Source organism: Anser anser, assembly GCF_964211835.1.
Source record: "Anser anser genome assembly, chromosome: 1".
NCBI lineage: Eukaryota > Metazoa > Chordata > Aves > Anseriformes > Anatidae > Anser > Anser anser.
This window is the reverse complement of record NC_139720.1, coordinates 83483291-83511097: the sequence shown is the minus strand read 5'-3', so window position 1 is coordinate 83511097 and position 27807 is coordinate 83483291. Positions and strand designations below refer to the sequence as shown.

Sequence of the window (27807 nt, the reverse complement as noted above, 5' to 3'; positions counted from 1 at the left end):
CGAGACATGAGGTTATGAATTTACTCCTTGTTATTTTCCTCTTGAAAGAGGACATAACCAGAATATAATTGACCAAATCCTTTACCAATCTAAATGAGCTCCATTGAATCAAAACCAGTTTTGCACTGTTTGGTTTCATCCTACTCCTGATGAAGAACGAATGCCCACCAGCTAATGTGATATGTAGACTACTTCCCAAAGGCATGCATGAGTCATCGTCTGGAACATGTTCCTCTAAAGAAAATCATCAACACTTGCAGAGAAAGTCATCTCTGTCAGTATTTCCTTCCTGAAATTAAAGATAGCCAGTTTGGCAAATGCTGAGACTTGGCTCTCAAAAGGTTTGAGAGACAGAGTTATGAACAGACTGCCAAAACAAAAATGGCTTGGAAGATTACAGCAATTCCACTAACAGGACTGGGACCAGGCCAGTCATATTCTAGAGATACATTGTATAAATTAAAACTTCATTTAAAACAGGCAATTAACAGGTACAACCAAAAACAGTATAAATCAGGAATTTCAGAGAAAAATCTTACATCTTAGTTTTCAATTTGATCATCAAAGTCTCACCCAAGAAGGTTCTGTAGAAACTACTTCTAATTCCCTGGATTCTGTCACTTGACAAAGGTGGAAGACCAATGAATGATCAGCTTTTAACATTGATTCCACTGCTTATTTTGTTGTTGTTGTTGTTTTTTGTAATTAGTGCACTTGTTCCGAGTGGGAACGATGGGTTTCAAGGCAAATAAAACACCATATGAGAAAAGAGATCATTGTAAATAGCCTAAACTTCCTGAAAAATAAGATCGTTCTGTCTCTTGGTAAGCACCAGTGCGTAACTACTGGTTCTGCACTTTAATTGCTTTCTGACCACATGAAAGCATGCTGTTGTCAAACTCTTCTATTCCCACTTGCTTAGAAGCTATGGTAAATCTGTTCCCTTTATTTTATTTTATTTTTTTTTGATCCTATCATTTCTTCCACTGCCAGTAACAGAGACACGCTATTTCTGTTGTAAATTGCTATCATCAGTAATATGTGTAACTACCTCCAGGAAAGTAAGTTGTTAATTTAGCTTATGAATAAATAAATAAATAAATAAATCTTAGAACACAGAGCTTCGTTGCCCTTATGCTCTTCCTCTCTATCTCCTGGACTACTGCTTTATAGTGACCATGACCTACTGGCAATGTAATGTACCTTACTGTTGAGAAGAGACCCCATAACCCCTTACCTCCATGATTAGGATATTTTTCTTGTTCGGAGAGGAAGACCTTCATTGTAACCTTGAATTTTTGCCATCTTCTTTTGAATGGGGTTGGCCTGAAACCTGTGCCAAAAAAAAAAAACAAAAAACAAGTAGAAGATTGATGATGACCAGTCTGTACCTGGAATCTCTTTCAATCACTCCAATATCTAATCTAGGATAATGATCCACATTAAAAATAAATTCCCACCCAAGCAAGGACAGGATTTATGGAAGATGATAACACCCTTCTGCAGGGGGAGATGGAGTGGAGGAGAGAAAAAAAAAAAAAAAAAAAAAGATACTTTTAGGTACACTAGCCTTTCTGATTTGAAACAGAAAAATTACAAAGCTGCATACAAGCTGCAAACAATAAAGTTTAACTGCATATATTAGACAATCTATGAGAAATAGATTTTCTGACTATGGAACAGAAAGTGTTTTAGAGGAGGAAAAGGTGGTTATTTTTCAGAGAGAAAATCCATACTGTCCATAACCATCAAATAGTAATTAAACTAGCAGACAAAAGGAAGAAGATAGTAATTCTGAAAGAGAAGGGCTACATCAATGAGGATGACAAGGAACTCTGAGATCACCCACTTCAACAAATTTTAAAAAGAAGCTATATATATTTTCCTCTTACATGGCAGTAGTAGTCTATATGCAAACTGTTATTCTAAAGACAGAAAAAAAAGCAATTTAGGCTGAGGAGCCCTGAGCCTCCTAAGTTGTCTTCTCTAAATGGCAAACTTTAGTAGAAAAATATTAAGATTTTGCCCAGACTAATTTCTACCTCCAAAAACCCATCAAGCTTTCCAACCACATTAAAAATCAACCAATCAATCAGTGTCTGATGAACTAAGAGTTGTTATTGATATTATGATGGAAGTAGCAGTAGTAGTTGTACTAATTAATCATTATCAATTCATTTTTTGCATAAAGCAAAATAAATAATATGATACATCCCTCTAAATACCACCATATTTTCTCTGAGGTGAAGTGTCATAATATCACTGAAATACCTAAAGAAGATTTTTACCTGGATAGAGTAGTCTTCTAGGAAAATACCTCCCATGGACCACCCTCACCTCTTTTAAAATAAAAGAAACCCTTAACACCTTACAACCTGTGTTAGAAGAAATTTTGGTTTAACAATAAATAAATAAATAAATAAATAAATGAAATGCCTGAAACCTCAGCTTTTCAAACAACTGCTATTTATTAAGAAACTCCCCAATACACAATATGCACTGAATGTAACCAGCCCACATCTAGGGAAAAAAGCACAAATCTCTACAACTGACATGTGTAGCCACCCAAGCAAATGTCTCCCACAGCAGAGTAAACACTCCATATCCAATCCATGCACTTTCCAAAACGTATTGTACACATGCAGATAGTGTTCCCCAAATTGTCTGGGTGAAATTCAACAGCCTTACTGTGACCTTGCAGAGACAATTGATGAAGGGCACAGGCAACAGGGGAAGTGCATTTGTCACAGAAGACACAAGTCAACCTTGATCCCCTTCTCATCGTCTTCCAGGGAGACTCACAAAAGCCTTTGAAAGATGAAGTAATTCTCATGTGAACTGGAATTCATAACAATTATGTGCTCAGCAGAGGCATCTATTTTATAGAACATTGTGATTTTTCTCAGTTAACCAACAACATCCCACAGACGGTAAATACACCCTTTCCCTTTCTTGAAAGTTACAAACAAAGATAAAGATATGGTTAACACCTCCACACAGACACAGATACCAATTATCTATTATCCCATGGTCTAAGTAACACAGCTAATTAAGTTAGAATAATTGTTTTAAACTTGTATTTAGTTTTAAAGAATGCTGTTTCTCTTTCAGACAGGAAGAGATTATAGCCCTCCAAGCTGCATGTTTTCTTCCAAACAGTATTAGATACTCTAATGTAAGTGTTTTGCTTACACTTGTAGACCATAACAGCTACAACAGTACTGTTACTGTAGCAAGGTACTACATAAATTTAGGAGACCAAATTGACCTGAAGACATTAAACTTGAAAACACACAAATCAGTAAGTGAAATATCTGTGAAAGCAATTTTAGACTAAAAAGGGAATGAAAGTAAATACAAACTCTGAGACTTACAGCTACTGTGCTTGTCTGCTTACAGTGAAAATGAACTATATGGAAAGGGATGAGAAGGAAAAAGAGAGAGTAATAGAATTTCTTAAAGTTGAAAATATATATCAGAAAAAAATATTCAAGCTAAGAGCTCTTATTGTGAGAAGGGAGGAAAAAAGTAAGTGATAGGAAGAAATAGCTGTGGATTAAAAAATACAATTAAAGGTCACTAACTAAAACAACACATACAAAAAATATTTCACCATATATCTACATTATGTTTCATATAGAAAATTTAAATAATCTCCAGAAGGGGGTATAAAGATTTCATTTATAAGATTTGTCTTTAGGATCACAAATATTTAAAGACCTGTTTTATTAAAGAAGAAAATTCTAGTTGTTTCCTGAAAATATGCAGGCCCCTTCAGAACATCCACCAACAATGTTTATTTTTTCTTCAGATTACTTTTTCTGTTGCTGTCATTTTCTTTTCCAAACTACCATGTACACTGCTAATGTTGTTAGTGTCATTTCTGTAGTAGTAAAAAAATAATGATTCTCCATACAGTAAATTTCTAAGCAGGACAGATTTAGACTAAATGAAAACAGTTACACTCCCCTCACTCAGATCACTACTCCCATTAATATCTCATTAGTCAGCCAATTGCCCCATCCTACTTAAGATATTAAAGAAATGAGTGGGTCATAAAACTCTCATAACCATTCATTTGTATCAATGTATCTTTGCAATAGCATACTTCATGCCCTCTGATGAATAACAGCTCAGACTTCTCTGAGCACATCGCTGAAAACTCCATTTAAAACAAGGTCATTTTGGTTTGAATTTGTAATTTTGGTGGCCATCAAATTGGATTATATAATATTTCAGGTTTCTTTTGGGTAGCTATCTGTATCCAAGGAAACAGAGGTGTTTAAGAGAAGGACAGGAGCAAAATGTTTCTTTAAATCCCAGCAACCTATTGCAGCCCTTTACTTAGGCATAAAGCAGGCTCATAGCTACTGATCACAAGTAGTCTTAAAGAATTAACCTAAGCCTCCAAAACCTCATAACTCATAAATAAATCTAAACATATCCTTTTTGTTTCTCCTTTGCCTCTTTCCTCATTTCTTCTGTCTTTCAGGAAAATCCTAGGTTTTAAAACCAGAAATTTCCACCTTGAGAAAAGGTCATGCTTTATCTTACATCTCTAGTGTTGTTTTTGTTTGTTTTTCTCCTTTCCTTTCCTTTCCTTTCCTTTCCTTTCCTTTCCTTTCCTTTCCTTTCCTTTCCTTTCCTTTCCTTTCCTTTCCTTTCCTTTCCTTTCCTTTCCTTTCCTTTCCTTTCCTTTCCTTTCCTTTCCTTTCCTTTCCTTTCCTTTCCTTTCCTTTCCTTTCCTTTCCTTTCCTTTCCTTTCCTTTCCTTTCCTTTCCTTTCCTTTCCTTTCCTTTCCTTTCCTTTCCTTTCCTTTCCTTTCCTTTCCTTTCCTTCTTTAAACAAGGGTGTGTATATCTAATAAACTACATTGTTGCACTGCCATACAACAATGACATATTTAAAGGGACAATTTTTATCTATTTCAGATAGAATCACTGATGAACGCTAGTTCTTTGCTTGTAATTTAGGCAGAGAACAAATTCACCCACCCCAACAGTCTGACCCTAGCATTAATGTACTCCAGATGCTTCAGAGGAAGGAACAAGGGAGCCATAACACGCATGCACAATGTAAAAGGTGAAGTAGAGGTAGGATGAAAGAATGAACAGTAAGGTGAGCCATGGTGTGAAAAGTTGAAAAGTAAAAAAAATGGAGAAGTAACAAGCTTTAAAGTGAAGGTGAACCCACTCTTTTCGAACAAAAAGTAAAAGATCTTTTGGGAGCTTTTTCATACCTTTATGCAAGTACTTCAGAAAGACAACACGAACATATGCTACAATCAAAACAGTATTTTAAGGTTACTTTTTATACACATTAGAAACAAAACAACATTATTGCTGAAATTTTAAAAATATTGAAATACAATCCTACCTAAATAAACCAAGTACAAAATAAGAAAAGTGTAGCTGCCACATGGAAAACATTCTAGACATCAGAAGACAGGGTATTATTATTATTATTATTATTAGTTTTTCTAATAGAAAAGAATGCTAAGCAAATGTTAGACCTTGAGGGTCACTTTTAATAGAGACGACTTTTTTTGGTTATTTGTTACTCTGGACTTGCATATGGCAAGGTCATCACAATAAGCCTCCAAGAGAAAAATATTTTAAACACTACTATTTTACTTTGTGAAATTGTCACTAATATGTCATGGCTTAGCAAAGGGCATTAACACCTTTCAAAGATGTTAGCACTTGCTTCCAGAGCATTCTGATCTTCTGCTGTCCAGCAGAGCAAGAGTCTCCAAAACAGAAGTGAACCCAGCGATCCCACAGAACAAGGTAGAAGCATTCACCTTCCAGGATGATCTTGCATATCACAAATACCTCGTTTTAACCCTTAAAAAATAAAAAAATAAAAAAATAAAAAAATAAATTAACTGCATATCCTTAACTTTAGAAATATTTATTTCAAAATGTAAGTCCTTAGCTCACTCTTCTATTAGTTTAACTTTTAATAAAGTGGGATTTAAAGTTATCCTTTAATAATAGTTATTACAAAAGGCGAGAGATTTGCAGAGTTAACAAAGCCTGAAGGCTTTCAGCAGACATAGATTTTTCTGTTTAGATTTTTATATATCTAAATTGTTTGCACAGCCTCAGCAAATAAGTTTGAATTTATCCTTTTTTTTTTCTTGAACTGAACTTTTTTTTTTTTTCTGATCAATAGCTATTTAAATGTCATCTTTCCAAGAATAAAAGTGTCAAGTCTGGTTGTCTACTTGTTTCATAATATAACTGCTTCTCAGTTTTAACCTGGAAAGCAATCACATTTGTTCTTTTAGATTTAAGAATCACTCAAAGATGAGAGCCGAAGTGTATGAGATAGACCAAGAAATAGAAAAGCCACAAATTTAAAGTGTATCAACTCAAGCAGAGCAAGACAAATCTGAAAGTCTGATGTTGATGTGTTTAGAAATGATTTATCATTTAAATCCATTAAGAAATTAAGTCTACAGGAAAGATGTTACCCATGGATAGATAATGCTCAGTGTGTTAAGCATTCCCTAAGACAATTGTTTTAACCAGTGGTAGAACTATTAAGAGGAGCAAAGTACTTGTAGGACACACAAGCTAGACAATACCATAAGATCCTAATAATGTCCTTTACATATTGCACCTGTAAAAGGGAGAGTTCGTAGTAAAGTATGAATTAACATTGTAATGAGAACTGAAACTCTATGACAGAATTTTATCATAATTCATATAGTGCTGTGAGCTACTGAATAGGGTCAGGGTCTCATAAATGTAAGGCTTCTCCCTGGCTCTGTCTTTGATGAATTCAGAAAAATCATTTAATCACCCTTCAATTTGGTTTCCCAGAGGAAGAAAGTGAAAATCTTTCTATACCTTTTTTATTTTTTTAAAGATTGCTTTTAAGATCTAGTTGTTATTAATTACTACAACACACAGAAAGTAAAGTAGCTGTATTAGATTGAGAAATTCATTAGTTTTTACTAGCTCTTTCAGACTGTTTCCAGTCCAACATATGGGATTACTTTTATTTCTGAGCTCCTCAAAGTAGGCCACAACTGGAACAGTATATAGGCAGACCTAGGAATTTCAGAAATGCTCAAGAACATTGATGACCCCAGAGCAAAGAGAGGACATAAAAGTTTCTTCAAAAGCATGGGCTCAATGTGCCATGTCCTGGGTTCCCAGGTCTGATGGTCCACTTAATGCTGGCACCAGCCTCAATTTCCCCAGAATTTGTAATGTTAAACTTGCCTTGAATATGCACAGCATACAAAGAAAAGTCAGTCATCACAGATACCTCATGGCCATGAATTTCTCTAGCTCTCTTCCTTGGAACACCAGGGAGAAGAGGTCTGGACCTCACTTCTCTCTTCCTCCCACCCTTACCTTCTCTTCTCACTTCTTTGCAGTGTCTGATTCAAAAAGACAGAGAAACTGAACACCAGCCACAACACCCTTGTGCGGGCACATGCTGCCTAACATATACTACAAAAACAATGCTTGGCAGATTGGCTCTACATGTATATTTATGTGTTTGAGTGGAAGATGCAAAGTGACATGCAAAGCTAGAGAACAGTTATCGCAGGGATGGGTGGACTACAGGAATAACACAGATTCATGTTGACAATTAAGTTAACATGACAGGCAGGTGGATTGCTTTCTTAAAAGCATAATTCCTTCTATTTTACAAACAGGGAAGCAGAGCCACTAGGAGATAATTGTCCTTACCCAAATATCTCAGGGTAAAAAATAAAAATTGTTTAGATCAAATCTGATGTTTTTGAGGTTGTGTTATGGACAGTTTATCACACAGTGCTGTATATTGCTCTATTTCAAATGATGGGCTACATTAAAGTAGCCTGAAAAATTTGAATGGCTTTCACAAAGAAAAGGATGCTTTACAAACTTGCAGAGATGTCTAGATAGCAAAAATTAGTGTTCTCAATTCAACTAGTTCCAAACATTTATGCAACAACAACAAAAAGTCTTTGATAAGAGCTGATTAAACATTGTTCTCCAGGAAAAAAAAAAATAAAAAATAAAAAGTCCTGTGACAGTGTTCATATTTAAATATCACCTTTAAAGAAAAGTTTCTATTAAACTACAAAGTGCTGCAGTGATTTACTGATCACTTTTAGATTAAAATTTTATTTTTAAAAGCAGAGGAAGCTAAACACTGCAAACATTTACACACAGGTTGCATTTATGCATAGCTTATGCAAAGGCTCCTGCCTGACCATTTTCTTAAAAAACAATCTAATGTTTCAATGTACTTTTATAACCACTGCCTGATATGCCATCCATATTCATGATCCTTGTTTGAATGATTTCTCGAGGGAGGCTATGAAGGCAACGTGATTCAAACGTTATCCAGAACGCAAGCTGGCAGCATGTCCACAATAGATTGCCTAATGCTTTAAAGCCACATAGGCTAAAAGCTCCATTCTGTGTGCCTAATTTGTCTGCCCCAAAGAAGTTTATCTAAAAGAAAAGTGCTTAGCTGAGGTGTATTATATCATGTTTGCATTTTATTCATTTGCAAGTCCATGATGCTTCATTCCTTGGTTTCATTGTCCGCTTCTCCTACGTACTCCATGCTTGACAGTGACACTGGTAATCCAGATCAAGGAAGGTGCATGGCTGAAAATAACATAATTCTAAAAGCAGAGAGAGAAATAACCTTTATTCTTAGTTTATGTCTGGTGACAGCTGGATAGGTAGAGCTAAAATAAAAAAAAAAAAAAAAAAAAGCTCTACTGAGGAAGAAAGTTAGCTTGATCCCCTGATTTAAACACAAGGAATTGCAGCTGTATGTAATTTCTCCACTAATGTAAGAGACAAAACATAAGTAAAATTAATTACAATTAATCAATTGCAAAACATATGCAAAATTAATTACAATTAAAACTCAATTTTAAAACTATGTTCTTTAGAAACTACAACTTTCTTTAGAGTTGGTTGGAAGGTTACCAGAAAAGGAAGGCATACTACTTATTTTGGACCTACAAAATCTCTACTTCTGCTTTTGAGATTTTTATTATTGTTATTACTACTATTTAAATAAAAAGTAATAGCCAGGGCAATACTAGCCCAAATCCTGAGCATATTGTTGACTTATTGTATAATCTTAAGTGTTCACTTTTCCTGGCAGTATCATTTTAAAGGTAAAATTTAACCTGGTGGAGGTGGAAGGGATCATTGCAATTCAATGGATAGCATGTTCAAACTCTTAACTCTTAGAGTCCATTTTAGCAACTGTAGACTTTCTGCTTTCTTCAGTAACAACACATATTCATGAAGCAATTCACTAGCAAATACTGATATTCCAGAGTAAATGGAAACAAAACACAGATTTTCTTTAAAAGATAGAGAACCTATTAATGACCACCACCACCTTCTGCACACATTCTACCTTTATTTACTTCCTCAGCAGTAATATTCTTGCACTATTTGTTGTCTCATTCTTTTTCCTCTCTCCAGTGAAAGCAATTGATATTCCCAGTGAAAGCACTGAAGTTGCAGATATGTAGACACTTGACAGAAAAAAATCAGGAATCCTTGTTAAGCATTAAACATATCCAAAATTTTGGAACATGGGTAGTGATATACTAAAAAGTAAAGTTAGTATGAAAGATGTATGATTTGTTACAGCTCACCAAGCCCAGGATTACCGATTCACCAGAAGGAATGTTTGTATGAGCTCATTGATAGTAAAACATCTGCTGTCACAACACCTGAAATTTGTAATACTTTACAATCAGAGAATGGATATAACATCAATAACATGGCAACTTTCAAAACAATGAATTGTGCATTTGACTAAAGTTACTAGTTATTTTTAACCATGTGATTAGCAAATAGTGAAAGTATACCTCTGTAAAAAAAAAAAAAAGTTTCTATAATTGTAATGATATACTGTTCTCCAACAAGCTGTTGCAAATTATGTTCCTGCTTTGATTAAATTTGCTGAAAAAGTCACCTGTTATTTTCTGTGAATAGCTTCTTCCAATCTTCACACCCTCCAAGTTTTCATAGCCACATTACAATCAGTGAAAAAAATATTTCCTAATGAAAGAATGTATGTACCCTTGTCTTGTTCTTATATTTGTTATTTCATTGTAACAGAGGTTTTCCTTCATAATTCAACTAAGACTGAAATAACCCCCTCACCCCTTCACCCCCCCCCCCCCCCAATAAATGTGGTGGGGTTTTGAGGTATTATTTTAATATTTCTTTTCTCAAAGTGGACAGCAAACTATTCCTTCCTTTAAATAAGCTTATGTTGGCAATGAAAAAAAAAATCAAGAAAGAGAAACCTAAATATAATGCCTGAGGGAATATTGAGTTCAGTTGTGAAAAAATAAAATTTCTTTCCTTTGAAAATCTGAGAGTAAAAGCTTGTGGCTTTTGTACAATAGCCATGAGTAATGCATACAAGTGACATTTTTTATTGCATGGGATTCTCCTCATCCACATCTCTTATTTCTTTGAGACAATTCAGGCAATCAGCAATGCACAGACAACAGATCACATTGTTCTTAGTGCTAAACAGATAATCAATAGTCCAAGGCAATAAAATTAAATGTTTTTAGCTTTATTAAACTTTGGAGACTGCTGGAGAGTAACTAGAAAATAAAAGCAACATTAAAAGTCAATTAGCACAACCATTATAGCAAAATATTTGCTTTCCATTCCACTACAAAACTGAATTATGAAACAAAGTAAGTGAGCCTGGAAGCTCATTGTTATAGCCATGTGAGGATTATATATCCATTTAGCAACAATAGGAATAAAAATTTATAATGCAAATGCAGACTGAGGCAATCTACATGACAATCCAATAGACGTTTGGTCATATCAATGAACAGAAGAAAACAAAGACCAACTCTTTATGTTGTTTTCTTTCAGTTCTTCTGATGTTGCAGAGATTCCTTGGGGATTAGAGGTTAGTACGTGCTATGCACTCATGACCCACGTAAGTTATTAAGGTATGCAAGTAGTCCATTAACATCTACTAATTGAAACTACTCAGTGTTCTCAAGTAAACTATGCAATTAAGCATTTTAATGGATTTAGCAAAAATGTTTAACACAGTTGGTGGAGCCTCAGAGCCTCCAGATCTCAGATAACTCCAGAAACATCAGTTATATTTCAGATAACATCTTTCAATAAACAACTATAAGAAGAAAGTTTAAATCATTGAAGTGATCGAGACGTTACATTTTAGATTGAAATTCAGCTTTAATTGAATCAGCACGTGTAAGTTTTTACAAAGAGCTGCAGTCAAAAGAAGCTTCCAATGTATATACTTAAAGTATACACAACTACATATTAAAGCTTTCACAAGTCACATCCTTGGCAAGTTTATTTCTGGTGTCTGTAAACTCAACAACTGAAGCTTGTGAGTGACAGAGATTAATCTGTTTTAAGCAAGATTAAACAAAGTCATTGTAACAAATATATTTCTGTCTCTTATTTGTGAATCTAGCTTTTCAAAATGTCTGGGTCTTCAAAATATTGTTTTATCCAGATACTGTGCGATGCTACGTAAGTGACAATACCAATGATCCCCAACAGAAATAGTTGTGGAGCTCTGCGGGGGGCTCTCAAGAAATGGTGGGTATAGAGGATGATATACCTTAGCTATCACTCAACTCTTCACAGCAGTTCTGTTATAGCTTGTGCAGCTTAAAGCCATTGGTTTCTCATTCTAGAGCACATCATTTCTGAAAAGCGGTGAGCAATATTAGCCTCTTCAGTAAAAATTAAAGCTGATTTTTTTTTCCTATATCCATTAAATGTCTCTTTTTACAGACTAAAAGGGAAGATTCCAGATTACAATTATCAAGAAAATTCACCTTACAATAATCAGAAAATTGACTGAAAGACAGACAAATAGGCTATAGTGGAGCTCAACTAGGCATTAGCAGTATAAGCATAGGTAACAGTAGTTTCAGATCATGCATCAAAATGGGCACACATTCTTTTAAAATTCAGTTAAACTCTGAACACTTGACTTTCCATAAGGGTTTGTCCTTTTCTGCCAAAATTTCTATTCAAATAGAGACTTCTAATCCTTTGAGATATTTTCAGCACATACCAAGACTCAAAGTTTTATTTTGGGCTTTGTTTAAAATTTAATTCAGGTATTTCCCAGTTGCTTTGTTCATCAGTCCTTTCATCACCTCCAGCAACATAAAACAGATTAGGTAAGGTCAATCTGAAGCTCGTAAGATAGGCAGATACGGTTTTCATGAAAGCATATTTACCTCACTGCCAAAAGCGTTGTTGCAATTCAAATTAGAAATCCTTTGAAAAAAAAATACAATGTTAACATTTGCAGTATTTATACTACTCTTTTGTACTAATGGTTATGTGAATCATTTAAGGATTTTTTTTTGGTATTTGTTTTTTAAGTATATTAGTTTAGCTGCCAGTATTTACAGATTTAACTTCAAGTGTAAGTGCTGCTATCTGAAGAGCAATATTAGTTATTCGTACTTTATTTTAGACTACCTGGCTGTGTGCCAAAAAGGTAGGGAAATGAGCTTAAAAGCAGCTTTTCCCAGAGTACTCAATAAGAAAATAATAAGATATTCTTTTGATGTATCCATATGAACAGGAACTTAAAAAAAAAAAATCAGTGAGCGTGTAGGAACCATATTTGAATTACTTAAAAAAAAAAAGTCAAATGCTTTGATCAATGCGGCTTATTGGTTTTCAATTTTGGGGGAGGAGGGTTGGATTTTATTATTGCTGTAGTAGTAGTAGTTGACTGTACTAATTCAAGTCTTCAGTCACGGTCCTTTCATACTATTAAACAGTTCCTGGAAATTACCCACATATCAGGAACTGCAGTGTCATGCTTATTGCCCATTTACAAACTTGAAGTTCTGCCACAAGACACAGAAAATTGTTACTTTCCTCCCCTTCACCCTCTCTCCTGTCCCCGGGGAGAAAAAATAACAAAACAAACAAACCAAAAAAAAATGTATGTATATATAATTATTCACTGCAGAAGACATCATTAGGATCAATATTTCCATAATTTGTTGTGCCTGTGGTTTTAAAAGGAATCTTATTTTTGTTTTAGACAATACCATGGGCTTCACGTCACGCTCTAGCTTCTTCTTCGGTCTAGACATTATAATTTCTTACTGTCTCCATGCCCTTTCAACTTTACAGCATTCCTCATTGTTAGGTTTCCTGCTGAGGCCCAGAGAGATCATGTTTGACTCTCGTTTGCTAGTCATCATTCATCTGTTTCTCAACTTCAGTGTGACTTCTGAGATCAGTCAGTCCAATGGACTCCCTGCCACATCTCTCTCGCTTTTAAAGCCTGATGTTTGCCTTTCCCACCATGCCTATTACTCACTGTCTGGGACACCTCCATTTCTGTCATAAATAAATAAATATCATGTGCTGCTTTTAGTCACATTCAAAGACACCCTTAACATCTCCTCAAGTTTCAGTTCTTGACATCCAAAGAGCTTCCTTCATCTTCCCAAGTTGTCAAGTATCTTTCCTAACATAGAGTAGCTGTTGTCAGTATTAGTTGTCAGTGTATGGCAAAGCATATATCAGTTTTCTGTAGTCTCAAGGCATAGATAAATAATTGTCTTGTTTCTCTTCACTGCAATAAAGAAACTGCACCTATTTATCCAGCTCGTAAACAGATGGACCAGACTGCCTCCTTACTACTGAAAGGTTTACGTGAGTGATATGCACTTTATAGAAACAGAGGACGGAAGATATTTTCACAGCTACAAAATATGCCTGCTTCTCAGTTTTAGACAGGTTTATCTCACAGATTTCCAGAAGCATTTTAGGCTGTTTGCCCTTTTAACTTTGCGTCTCCTTACTACACTAGGTGACTGTTTTTAAATTTCCACAAGACTAGGAGTGGCAGTAGAAAATTAATCTCTGCCTATTCACTTAGATCCAATCATATCTCATTCTCGTGTTGTCTTCTATCCCCACTAGAAGAAAAAAAATAATAACCAGGCTCAAACGGAGCAAAATGAAATCCAAAGCAGAAAATTATATTCATTTTCCAGAGTCTACCACAAGATGAAGGAAGAAGACGTCAGAATAAATTATTGTCTAGTGATATTTTCGAAAGATTCATCTCCCTCCACCCCCGTCTCTCCCCCCCTCCCTTTTTATATATACATATATATATATATATATGAACACTTAGGATCGTGTTTTGCCCATCCTCAAAGACACATACACATAAAAAAACAGTTATGAAGAATTATTATCAAACATAATTCTACAAAAACAAACATAAAACCACCACACTGGTATTAATAGCTTCAAATTTTACAAAGCTGATAAAATTAAAATAAACTGCAGTACTCTAATGAGATAATAATCTTATCATAACTGGAAAATACGGAGGTTTACCAAACTCTAGGTAATCAGAGAAAGAAGGAAAAACAGCAGTAGGACAATTTACAGAATAACGTGGAATAATCAAACACTTCTTTCCTGAAAGTCAGTTCTAACAATTTCAAAAATCATTTACCTCATTAAGAAATACAAAAGGAAAAATTGTTGGGCTGCTCCCTTCCTCTCACGTTATTCCCCAGAGCTCATGAAAAAAGAAACTCTCCTACTTTGGTGAATCCGTCCTCACCAAACTGCTACTGAGCCATCAGGAGAGCTGAACTACCTTTCATCCCACTCCAGGCTGTTCCTGTTTTTTTACTCCTCCTCGCTTCACTTCCCACTACAACTAGATGCTCTTTTTCCACTTCTTGATTTGGTTAATGACTGCAGCTCTGCCAAGAACCTGTATTCCCTGTCAAGAGCTCAAAACTTCCAGCTTCAAATACATCTCCAGCAGTCCTTTTAGTGCTCTTTCTCAGTCTGTGTGTAGCACAAGTCTGCATGCCACTGTTTAGATTTTATTTTTTTTTTTTTTACAACTAACTGTACTAGTTAGGTATAGATAGTTGGCATGATTATGCTGACATGAATTGCTTTGTATGAAGACCTTTTCATATTATAGAACATACATGAAAAGGCATGAAATCCATATTAAACTTTTCAGCTCTATCACTTCTATCTCTTTCTTTCCAGTTGTCAAAAGGATGCCTTTTTCCTCTGTGGTTTTCTTCTTGCAAATACCTATAAGAAAATAAAGATTGAGTAAACAACAAATACAGATTTATTTGAAGCAATCTTACAGGACAATTATATGTTTTTTTTTTTCTCATTTTGGTTTGGTTTTGTTTGTTTTCCTATTGGTATGAGAAGATGCAAAAGAAATCTTTCTTCTCCTCTTAGGCATCTGCCTAAAATTAGAGGATTTATTGAGAACAGTCTAGAGCCACCATACGGAGAAACATGTACTTCACCATGTAAACCAAGTGAGGTCTGGGCTGTCTTTCTGGAAGTATTAATAATTATCCAATATACCCAATACAACACCCATTAATAATATTTCATACTTCAGCTACACTCATATGCACCAAGTATAGTCTCAACATTCATTCATCTGTAATTATCAGCATCAAAAGAGGAAGAAAATGGATGTGGAAAGGAGGGCAACACTTCTAATGCAATCAGATATAAAGTCTGTTTACTGATTTCAGGTTCCAATAACGTTAACTGAAATATATATATGATCTTGAGACTCCTTTAATACAAATCTTATTTGAGCTCTCCTTTCTGATGAGATTTTAAAATCATTTGGCTAATAAAGTACAAAGCTGAAGTTTGAAGGAACATCATGTGTTTGTGATACTCCTTGGAGGACTTTGTAACCACAGCAGAGCAAAGATGTGTTTGCTTTTTGGCAGCATTCGGCAGAAGAATTTCAGTGGTTCACTGGTACATTTTTTGGATAAAGTTTAAGGCTATGGTTTAGGAATGCCTTGGCTAATGTCCAAACTATGACAATTTGCTTTAAAGGTATTTCAGTAAGACATTTTGAGAGAGCTTTTTTCGCTCATTATAGCATCTTGAGAAGAACTCCATGTCATAACTTTTTAAAAAGTAAAGCAATGTGATTTTTGGCTTTGAAGGTTTCTCTTAAGTTTATTGTAAAGCGGATTTAATGTTTTCTAGAAAACATAGATTACTCCAAGGTACTTCATGGATATAAGTGCAGGAAGAATTACAAAAACAAACTGGGAGCCCTCCACCAATGTCTTCACAAAATAAATAAATAAATAAACAAACAAATAAATAAATAAATACAAAAGTAACTTAAAATCTCAACAAGCTGAATATGAGATATCAAATTGTTGCCAGATAACACGAAACTGAAGTCTCTTTAATTTCAGTGCATCTCACTTGAAGCCAACAGAGACCAATGCAATTCTATGCAAGGAAATTGAAAGTCTTTCTCATCTGTCTGCAAGTGATTAAAAAATAATAATAATAATTAAAAAATATTAATAAGCTAAATTAAGAACCGTACTGGAAAAAAAAAAATCTTCTAGTAACAAAACTTGGTATGTTGATTCTGTGGTCCAACCTTTTCCTTTGGCTGCATCTGAACACCACAGGACAGTTATTTTTCATAAGTATGCACACAAGTGAGGCCTCTTTGCCTTAAAATTAGCTCCTCTCAAAAATCTCCTTTCCATGCTTGCCTTCTCTACAGGTCATGATAATTACCAACTACCTACCTGTAAAGCACAGGGGAGTATGTAGTTCTTTAAAAAAACTTTCTCCTTTCTAATGTGTGCCAACCCTGAATGCAATCTAAAATTACTTTCTATTCAAAAAATAATTTTAGTACATAAGAAATATACAAGCCACAATGAAACACAGCTGAGATCAAGACCAAAACCAAGACCAAAATGATGCAAAAGTATTGCAGCTGTATGAGGGATATACAGAGGCAGTATTTTTGGATATAAACATTCAGCTAAAAAGGTTTTGTTTTTTTAGACATCAGCTGTTCAGTAGGAAGTTAGAATTTCCCTCAAAAGATCTATCTTTTTTGTTAGTGAAATACCCTATTCGCCCCAAAATACTACCTTAGGGAAACATTATTGGCCAACAGCTAAATACAGACATTGATGGAAAAAGAATTGACTTTCAACTTTATCAAAGTCTTGATGATAAACTTCCTGTTATTTTTCTACTTCTGAGCTACAAATATGCCAGGCAAGATAGAACTTTATTTTATACCCAGCAGTAAACTTGCTGACCTAATTACTGTGTATTATAGCCCCTCAGTGAGTCCATACAATACTCGCTTCAACAACATTTTGAAGCATGTTATTGAGTTCCTGAAAAAATCTCATCTACCAAACACACTTAGAGACCTTTCAGATATGATCAAGTGTAGCTGAAATGAGTCATCCTTCACAAATCGTTGATTAATGTGGTGTAAGAGTGCAAACAACACAGACTGCTTACTCTCTCAGCTAAGTTTGTCTGAAGACTGACCTACTCAACTATATCTTATCAAGTATTAAAAAATAACAGAGAGTAACTAGAGTTGCTGTCCTTTTTGTATCCCCTACCTCCCTAATAAGAGCACAGGCTGAGTTGAAGGATCATGCTTGCTTGTGCAAATCTCCAGCAGCAGGAGATTTGTACACTTCTGTAGAGGATCCAGCACTTAGAAGGGGAATGTCAGCTGTTCCGCATCTGGTCATGGTCCACACTCCCTGCCCTCATGGGAAACCTTGTCCTGAGGTTCAAAGACCTGCAGCAGTTTAGATCCTATGTACACCTGAAACGCTGTATAATTATATGAATATTGTATATGTTTTCTACACTGTTATTTCCACTTACATTTAAACCTTCATTATCTACGTACCATAAGAAGATAATTCCACCATTCTCACTTCATGTTTCAACTTGACTTAGTATAATTTAAATTGGAGAATTGTCAGGGTTTTGTGTAATATTGGGAGGACTTAATGACCCAGGAAGCACCTTTCCAAGATCATGTTTCAAATGAAAATGGTGGTGCAACTGTTGTGGTCTAAGGATGGAAGTGAGATGAAAAACCTTCAAGAGCTCATATGGTCAACTGGCTCAGCTTCCCACACCCCAGCTGTATCAGTCAGTCTAGTTAAAGATATTATGTCTTTATATGTTGTCTCTTTTCAGACCAAAGGTGATGTAATCTAGAACTGATATCCTCCACAGATTCAATTTTTCAAGCATACTTTTTTACTTGTTGGTAGAAGCTCCAACAAAAAGGTTTTCATAATGACATTTAAGATTTCTTTAAGAGAAGGAACAAGAATACGGAGAATTAAGGACTTCACTGTCTGAAATTATTTTATTCAATCCACATTTTCCTCTTCATTTGCAAATAGGAAAGTTTCTATGTGTCACTTGTGTCACTTCACTTTTCTCTGATAAATTCTTCTGAAGTTCTTATTCTCTCCTGAACTCTTTGTATAGCACTAATGCATTTAGCTTTTTCTTGACATTGTCTTTTCTGTGCAGCCTTCTCTATGTGGATATATAGTCTATTTTTCACAACTTGTTCAAACTTATTTAAACCTTTATGCTTTCTGCCTTTCTGCCTGCACTACTGCAACACATGGAGCAGTCTTGGTTCATATTTATTTATTTATTATTAATATTATTAATCGGGGGGGGGGTGGGGGGGAGAGTAGACACTATCTAGGATGACTATGCAATACTCAAGTCTCCAATTCCACAGTACATTTAAAAATACACCACGTAGAGAACTACAGCAGAAAACCTTGAAACAGTGAATTTTTCCTTCACATTCAAATATTAGAAACAGTGACGCCTCACCATCACTCTTCTAAAATGTAGAAATCCCATTTTCCATTTTCCTGTGCTTCAAATCTGTGTGACTTCATATATGACAGAATGAGAATGCAGTCTTTGGACTTGCTGTGATTTGTTAATCCAGAAGCACAATGAGAAATACCTATCTTGAAATTGTGGACTTTGCTCTAGGGCCATATCAAAACATAAACTCACAGGCTCCACTGATGGATCTATCAGACCCATGGTGCACGCAGAATGATTTGTAGAATCAGACTGGTGTACATATACCAAGTGACTTTATATTGCCTGTGCAATGAGACTAGGCACACATACTACATGGGGGTGCAAATCCCCTTCAGATGCTAACATTTTGGTTACAGAAGATTTTTAAAGAGCTGAAGTTTCCTCCACTCGTTTCTTTTTGCTCAATGTCCTCACGACTGAGTTTCAGCCCAAATGTTTTTGTTGCTGTTGCTGTTGTTGTTTTTCCTCCTTCATTTGCTTCCCAGACATTCTTAGACATGAACGTGACTGTACAGTATGGATGGACAAAGCAATGTTATCAGCTCACTGAGAGTATCATGTCTCTTAACTGTTTACTAACTGCAAGCTCAATAGCATCATCAGAGATTAATAGGGAAGGGAAGGGAAGGGAAGGGAAGGGAAGGGAAGGGAAGGGAAGGGAAGGGAAGGGAAGGGAAGGGAAGGGAAGGGAAGGGGAGGGGAGGGGAGGGGAGGGGAGGGGAGGGGAGGGGAGGGGAGGGGAGCCAGTGGAATTGCGAAGTGCAGCCATTCCTATCTGCTTACAACAGCTGTCAATCAGACTGGAAGTGTTTTAGGCTTTGAACAAAATGATTGCTTGGAGGTCTAGGCACACTAGTGCACAAGGAAATGCATGCAGGATTGCTTTCCTCTTCAATTGTATTCCTTCATACTTGGAAACAAAGATCGCTGCCAGCTTGAGTTGTATGAAATCATTATTTAATTGTATCTTTGTCTTATACTTCTATTGTAAGAAAAGCTGTTATTCTTAACTATTGTCTACTCTTACGTAAGGAGCATTCTGATCAATACAGTGTAATTTCTGTATATATGTTATTTTGTACTGTTCCTATTCAGTCCTTTTTGAAGTCTCATTTTAATCCTTCTTACTTTTCCTTTCTCCATTCCCAATATTTCCTTTCTACATTTTCTGACAACTCATTACTAGATGTACTGGCAGTTGTGTAACACAGGATACTTGAGAAAAGCCCAGGACATTATTCTATTCTAACTTCAAAATCCAGTTTCACACTCAGATGTTGTTCTTCAGAGACCATTCTACTGTTTTCATTGCAGAACTGCCTGACATTCAACTTCTATCCTCATCAGTATGCTTTTTTTTTTTTTTTTCTGATATTCAGGAGGCACCTTCTGCTTTCATAAATGGGAAAGGCAGAAAGGGAGGAATCCACATTCTTTAAAACTAATTTGATCCAGAGGCAATGAAGTGGCAGTAGTCCCTCAGACTTTTCTTCAAATAGACTACCAACCTAAGGTTGGTAGAATAAAAGGATAAAAATTATCTCCAAGTAGAAAAGTGAATCTGGGGAATTAACAGGACAGGAAAGACTTGGTTATGCTTCAAACTACTTTTGCAAATTCTGTTTCCTCCACAACAGAATGAGAAATCTGTGTTCCGTTAGTACACTGCAGCAACACTTACATATTTACAACATACAAATCGCTCATTTTAAATATGTGAAAACTTGTATGTTTTCTAATTATTCTTGCCCTGGGAAAGGCAAAACAAGTTTGTCATGTTTTGTGATCTTTCTGCATAAAACAAAGCATTATAATGTTAAAAAGAAATCCTCAACATACTTCTGTGCAATGGGGTGTAGGTGCTATTTGTCATTTATTTATGTATTTATACTTGAGAAGTTCACTGAAGCTCACCACGAGCCTATGTTTTTTTCTCAAAACTTATTGAATTTTTTAACAGACTCTGTGTTGCTGTTAGGTAACATAAATACACGTATTTTTTTCACACTGAATAGTCATTAAAAGTAGTTGTCCACTCCACATTCAAACTATACTGTGTAAATATTTCTGTAGATAAAAAAAGTGTTATATTTGAGCAGGACTTTGGATCAAAGGGACAAGTCAGCTCACTCCCATTGACTTCAGATCAGGTTATCACAGGGTGCTTGTACTACAGATAAGCAAGTTATTTGCCTTTATACACTATATTTTGTTCCATACAAACACATGCTATCACTTACCTTCCTACATAGGAAGGCATGCTTTGCTGAGTACTGGAGATCAAAAAATGTAATGATGATACATGACAGTCACTGTCAACTTTACTACCTCCCTAGAATGCCCCATGTTCACAAGTACCATGGTACATGACCATCGTTCTCCAAGGACAAGTTGGTAGCAGACATGTCATCGCATTCATTGACTTTGGAAACTATTCCAAGAAGAAGCTATTCCAAAACAGCTTTGGCTGTTAAACATGTAAAACAAGGAGACTCGTAGACATCTAGAAAACATAGAAATGTATTATATTGGTAATCTGAGCCTGTGTTAGCTATTTAACCACTGCATGCATCATCATAACCATGTGTCATTGATAGTTTTCTTGTACACTACAAATAAATAACTAAATACTCTATATACAGCCTTGCTTATATTATGCAGGATACAGATATTAGGCGCACACACACGCACACATACAAGGAACACATAGGTATAAAGATATCATTGTTATACTTTAAAGAACTTTGGTTAGTGTAATGTTTTATTTATTTGCTCATCCTCCATCAAGCTATTAGCTAGAGTGATAATTGATCAAGCAATTGCATTTTAATTGTGGTAATAGGGCAGCTTTCTGATTTATTCCTCTTTGTTTTGTTTCACTACAAAGTAATCATCCTAGCTCAGATGTTTAACCACCCACCCAATTTATCTATTAAAACAGTTTCACAGCTATATTTCATTAATCTCTGTAGGCACTACAATGGCTATGGCAATTTCTCTCATTCACACAGTAATTTTTTAATTGTGATGCTGTTGGTTATCACTTCCTTAATTTGAATTTATACTGATCTAATATTTTTGTTAAATTTGCAGGTGATAGAAATTACCAATAATTTTATTATTATTATTTAAATACGATAAGCCTGACCCTGTCCTTCTTAAAATTGATGTTAAGCAGCCATCTCTTTAAGGTTATTATAGAAGGTGTAAGATCCATGGAAGTGTAACAGGATACAAGAGATAAGAAGCGTATGCTGAGCTCTCAGATAAACAGAATCTGCCATAAGTAGATTGAAAGTAATAAAATAAAATAATCATAAAATTGGCCTGAAATTGTAAACAGCTACAATATCATCTGTTTTCAAAGTAACACAATTGATATTTAAATTAAAAAAAAAATGAAAAAGAAAAGTATTATTCTATGTGTATCTATAATATTATTTGAAGGGTGCATTGCTAGAAGCTTGTTAGTTGGTATATCTCCTCCGAAAACAGAAATACTACTGCTTTGGGCCATACGTGTCACATAAGGGGTAAAATACCCAAACCAAAGTAGCAACAGAACTTGGAGAACAAAGAGTTAGAACCTTCTTCCAACAAGATGCGAGATCTTAATGATGCAAGCTGTAAGGTAGGTCTGAAATTCAGTACTAGAGGCCTGGCTTTGAGCTAATACTACAATGCCTCTTTCATCAGAGGTTACTGATACATAAAAATCCTGATTGCTTTCTCCCACCTCTGCTGATCTCTCTAGACATGCTGAGTACTCCATTCAAAGAACATTTCAACTACCACTGTTGATTCTCAGAGTGCAAGAGTTGTTTAAACACTGTATTTTCCTCCATGCTTTGTTTTAAATTTGTCTCTTTCTGCCTACATGCCTGACAAAATCATGGGCTCATCGCAAATAACCTTATGCTGCATGTTTGACTTTTCAATAATATTTGTAAAAATGTCTTTGTAATGACATCTGCATTTATGTTGGTAGCTCCCAACTAGACTGTAAGGACGTTGACATATTAACAATACCCTATACATGGGACCCTTTGGGTAATGTCTCCTTGACTTCTATTCTTTTGTGTAGGGCAAGAGGATAATGTTTAGATCTTTAACTGTCTTATGCATTGCAATGTATTGCAGGATTTATTTCCAGATAATCTCTGTACATTATTTAAAAGACCTCATTAAAACTTGTAACGTAAAACCTACAAACGTGCATTATTTTGATATATGCTGTTTATATAATGGATATTACCTGCAAGACAGTCGTATAAGTTTAGGTCCATGTGACAATCCTGCATATGCAAGTGCTTACATTGCTTTCAGTTCTCAGTTTTGCTGACCTTTGCCATTATTGTCTCATGCTTACTCTCTGTTTAACAGTCCATACATAAATGCTGTGTCTGTTTGTTGTTCTTTTTACTGCCTGAATTTTCAAATGGGAAATCTTTCATTTGGTCCAGTGATTTTTTTTTATTATCCAAAAAGCAACATAATTTAAATATTGTAAATTAACAGTCTCTATATTTTTAATAGAGAAAGCTTACCATGATAATTATTTTTTTCCACGTTCTCCCTTTTAATAAGGAATAAATTGCTTAATTTTTAAGGTATTTTTTATTCCACATGGGAGCCGATAGATGTTCCTTGGCAAGCCATAACCTGAGAAAGAAAGAAAGAAGCACAGGTAAGTGAAATTCAATGAATAAATGACCATGGAAGTAACTACATAATTATTAGGGAACGTGACAGATCATTTCGACAGTGCAGGAGGGAAATTAAAAAAAAAAAAAAAAGCTGTCGACAAATAACACCCTCCCCCCCCTTTATTTATTTATTTATTTATTTGGAGTCTCTCACAGCAGCCCTCACAATAGCACCGCAAGGACAGCTAAGAAAGGGGAGATCTCACGCCAGCCGTTCAGGAGGTGGCTCTCTCTCGGTTAAACACCAGAGGAAACGAACCCACGAAACGGGGCGCGGGGCTCGGCCCCCCTCGCCTCCCCCCAGCCCGTGGCCGCTCGCAGCCGCTGCGCTTTGTAGTTTCCCGGCGCCGGAGCAGTAGGACCCAGGGGCCCTCGGCAGCCACCAATAGAGGCTGCTACCGGGATCTATTTGTATGCGATGCCTCCTGCCCCGCGAATTAATAGCAATACAGATAACGGCTCTGAAAGAATGCTCTTCTGGAGAAGGATTTGATTTTCCGGGGTCCTGATACTGGGGAGAAATCCGGTTCCATCCCCCTTTTTGATTTAAAACTCTCCTGAACAGCTTGTCGTCTTCAGCGCTCCCTCTTTCTCTCTCTCCGTATAAATACACCTCCCCGCAGCCCCGCTCTGCGCAAGGAAAGTTGGAAAAGGGCAGCCTGGGCGATGGGGCTGCCGCTGCCCTGAGAGCCTGTGGAGCCCGGCGGTGAGTCCCGCGGTGATGGGGTGGGGTGGGCAGAGCATGGGATGGGATGGAAGGGGATGGGATGGGATGGGGGCTTCTCCCCGGGGGCTGCGGGAGGGGTCGGGGCGGGAGATGGCGATGCGGGAGCCCCCAGAGCGCGGGGGGAGCGCTCCGACAAGTTTACCCGCAGGTACCGGCGGCGGGTTGCTTGCCCGCAAAGTTGCCTCTGCTCCGGTGCGACAAAGAAGTTTGGCGGCGGAGAACTCGGAGGGGGGACCGGGGGGGCTCCCAACTTGTGCGGGGCGAGGAGGAGAGCCGGCTTTGTTGTCGCCGCGCCGCCGGGAGCCTTTCCCCTTCCCGGGTGGCGAACGGGGGTGGGGATGTGGATGTGAGTGTAGTATGTGATGCGCGTATTTACCCACCTATGTGTAGGTGCATCGCGAAAATCGGAAAGCGGGAGGGGGCTGCGACACCGCACCCGGCGGGGGGGGAAAAGAGAGGGGGGCACCACTGGGCGCGCAGCCCGCGGGTGTGCGGTCGCCTCCGCGCACAATGGAGGGCCCCCAGCGTGGGGGGGGAGGAGGAGGAGGAGGAGGAGGAGGAGGGGGGAGGTCTCCGCTGCAGCTGCTACTGCTGCAGTGCCGCAGCCCCCCGCCCCGAGGGGCAGCGCCCCCGGGCAGGGAGCTCGGGGGGTCGCAGGTGCCGCCCCTGGCCCGGGCACAATGCAGGGGGAGGACGGGGGGGGCCGCAGAGCGCGGCCGGAGGGGGGAATTGGGGTGCCAGAGGGGAGAACTGGGGTGCCAGACGGTTCATCTCGAACGTGATCAGCGCTCTGACTTAGTCCATGTGTTTGTAGGTGATTTTTTTTATTCTCTCTATCCGTGTTCACTGGGGTGCGTTAAGGTTAATTAATGAGCGATGACGCAAAAATGAATTTAAATGAGGTGAAGTTGTTCTTAATTTTAATTTCACTTGCTGGTGTTTCGCATCTCAGTTACAAAAAGTAAACCTTTAAAGCTTCTGGCTATTGTGAGTACACTGAAGAACTTTGTGTTGGGCACTGGGGGGATGTTTTATGACATGCCTGTTTCACAGGCGTGTGAGCAGAAGGAATACTTTTCTAATCTTTGACCATTGTCCCATAGGTGCATGTACAGGCTCAAGTGAGAGGCATTTGAGCAGGCTTTTAAGAAGGTTTCTTATTAAACTGTTCATACGCTTCGCTAATACAAGGCGAAGCCTTTGCTGGATGCAGTTTGTAGGCAAAACGGGAATGTCCTGTTATATTATGAAGTAATCAGGGTAATCTCAAAACGTAATGTCTGACTCTTTTTTTTGTGTGCTTTTTTTCCTATATTTATTTTATATTTGTCCATCTTCTTGTTTTCTACTTGCATCTTAAACTGATATAAATTCCAGTGACATCACACTGGTGTAAACTGGCTATAAAATTTGGAAGACCTCGTATGTGGTGATTAGAGACAAGGAAGGAAGGCAGAAAGCTAATAAAATTATTGTAGCGCTTCTCAGACTCAGTTTCACTGCTTCATTCATCTTCAGAAACAACCCTCCAGCAAATGCTGCTGGACTTCCACAAATTGTTTGGCAGTTGTGTCCAGGCCCCTACAATAGTGGACTCTTACCATGACTGACACTTGACCAGAAACTGCGCTGATTTCCATAAGAATTCTCATTTAACAAAACAAAGGATGCTATTGTGACAGTGTGAAACAGAGGAAATCTCAATCCTTACCTCTTGCTTCTATCAGTAACACTGAATCCTCACCAGTTGAATATTGGGCAAATGAGGAAGAATCAACCAGCTCTGTACCTCTGTAATGAGGTACCTGCAGGTATCTTCACTATGGCATAAGCAAGCAGTTCATTAGACATAGTCTCCTTTTAAAGGGAGCTAAATTCTTAACAGAAGGGAAGGCTATTTGAGTTCTGTAGCTTTTTTGTTGGTATTTCTTTTATTTCTGTGCTTTATTTTGGTTTCGCGGACTTCTCTTGTGTTGCCACAGGAAAAAAAAATCGAATTTGCTACAAATTTTGATTTTGTGCAGATGAACAAATGCTGTATACTTTCCTTATCTAGTAAGTGTTAAATGGAACTGAGAGTAGAGAAGTCTGATTTTACATCTGAGTTCTGTGACTTGATTGTTGTGGCGTATGGCTAGGTATACATTTAGCAGACTTGCGGTGTTCAAAATGTAAGTGTGAAAAAGGAGGGTCAGGGTGAGGAGTGGGTGGGAAAAGTAAGGGATTTAGGTTTTCTTGACCTTACATGTGAGAGGAATTCCAGGGGCTGTGATCCTTCTGGGGTGGATTCAGCTGTCAAGACAAAAGTGAAATGACAGGGTAATGGATTTTGTTTGTCCAAATTACAAACTTGCTCTCATAATTGTGTTCTCTGTCCTAAGAGACATCTAATAATCTCATGTTGCTTAGAATCAGATCTATACTTCCAGGTAGCAGGTAACAGAAGTTACGTGTAATGCATTAATCCTACAAACCTGTTATTGTAAAGGCAGGAGATGAAGAATTAAATGATGTGGGCTTACATTTTATTTTCTCCACCTGTGTGTCTACTCCAGATAGCCTCTTCTGTGTCTTCAAATGTAGAAAGAAATACAAGTTATCCCACTTTTTTTTTTTTTTTAAACATAGCATATGTCCTTGTTAATTTCCTACCTACATGCTTGTTAAGGTACAAGACCAGGAATTTTTTCACATTTAGCTCTTGAGGAAAATACTAGAATCACAGTAGATCAAGACTAAAGTTTCTTGTAACAACATTTGTGAACACTTTACATTATTTTTACAAGTATTAGTCAAGACTTAGGAAATTACAGGTTCAGTGCTTGGTTCTATGTTCAAGGAGGAGTTTGTGGCCTAATGTTTTTTGCACATTTTTCTGTGTTCCCTAATGTCTAATTCAACCAGTTTGAGTGGATTTGCACAGGTTTACTTGCATCATAGGGAAAATGGCCTCCTCAAGAAAAATTTAGCCAATTTCAAGGGTTATCAAGGTGATAAATTACACAGTAGAAATATGAAGAGAAACATTGTGTTTTCCTCTGCAATTCTAATATGCATTAAAATAAATAAAAGGAATGAAACTGAATAGGCCTTTAAAGAACTGTAAGGCAAGCATAAATACCTTGAGCACATAAGTTAAACATACAGCAATACTGAGCACTCATATAATTCTAATCCAGCACAGTGAGGGACATAATGAAATAATAATAAAAAGGGATAATATTTTATGTAATCTGCAAGAGATTTAACAATTATCTTGTGTTTCACCTGTAATATTCTACCCGTCTAAACTGCTCAGTCCATAAATCTTTCATTCCCTATCCATCTTCTAATCATCAGCCCCATGAGTTCTCTCTCAGCACCATCAGTTTATAGCCTGCCAAACACATCAATCCTTTCCCTCAATTAATTCTCTTTTCCAGACTTCTCCAATCATTAATCTGTCCTTGTCCATTTTAAGGTCCACATGTGAGCCTTCTTCCTGTCTATCCTGGTTAGCTCAGTGTAATTTTCCATACGGGAAACGTTGTTTGTTTCCAGTCCTGTATCACCTATCTTAACAATTTCTTGGTCTGTACTCCAGGCCTGCCAATTCATGAGAACTTTACATATTTTCATATTTTATTTCCCCGGGTATCCT

The 27807-nt window shown here is 36.9% G+C and overlaps 1 long non-coding RNA gene across 3 annotated transcripts; it reads right to left on the bottom strand.

Annotated features, from left to right (window-relative positions):
• Positions 1-14160: 14160 nt before the first annotated feature.
• LOC310892620 lies at positions 14161-24958 on the bottom strand. 3 transcript variants are annotated; one of them, XR_014578254.1, is made up of 4 exons: positions 24310-24958; positions 23282-23396; positions 20975-21237; positions 14161-15119 (listed from the first exon to the last, which is right to left on the bottom strand). It is a non-coding gene; the product is annotated as an uncharacterized lncRNA (long non-coding RNA). The 3 variants fall into 3 exon arrangements; XR_014578255.1 differs by lacking the exon at positions 20975-21237 and having other exon boundaries at positions 24310-24953; XR_014578256.1 differs by lacking the exon at positions 20975-21237 and having other exon boundaries at positions 24548-24953.
• Positions 24959-27807: the final 2849 nt, after the last annotated feature.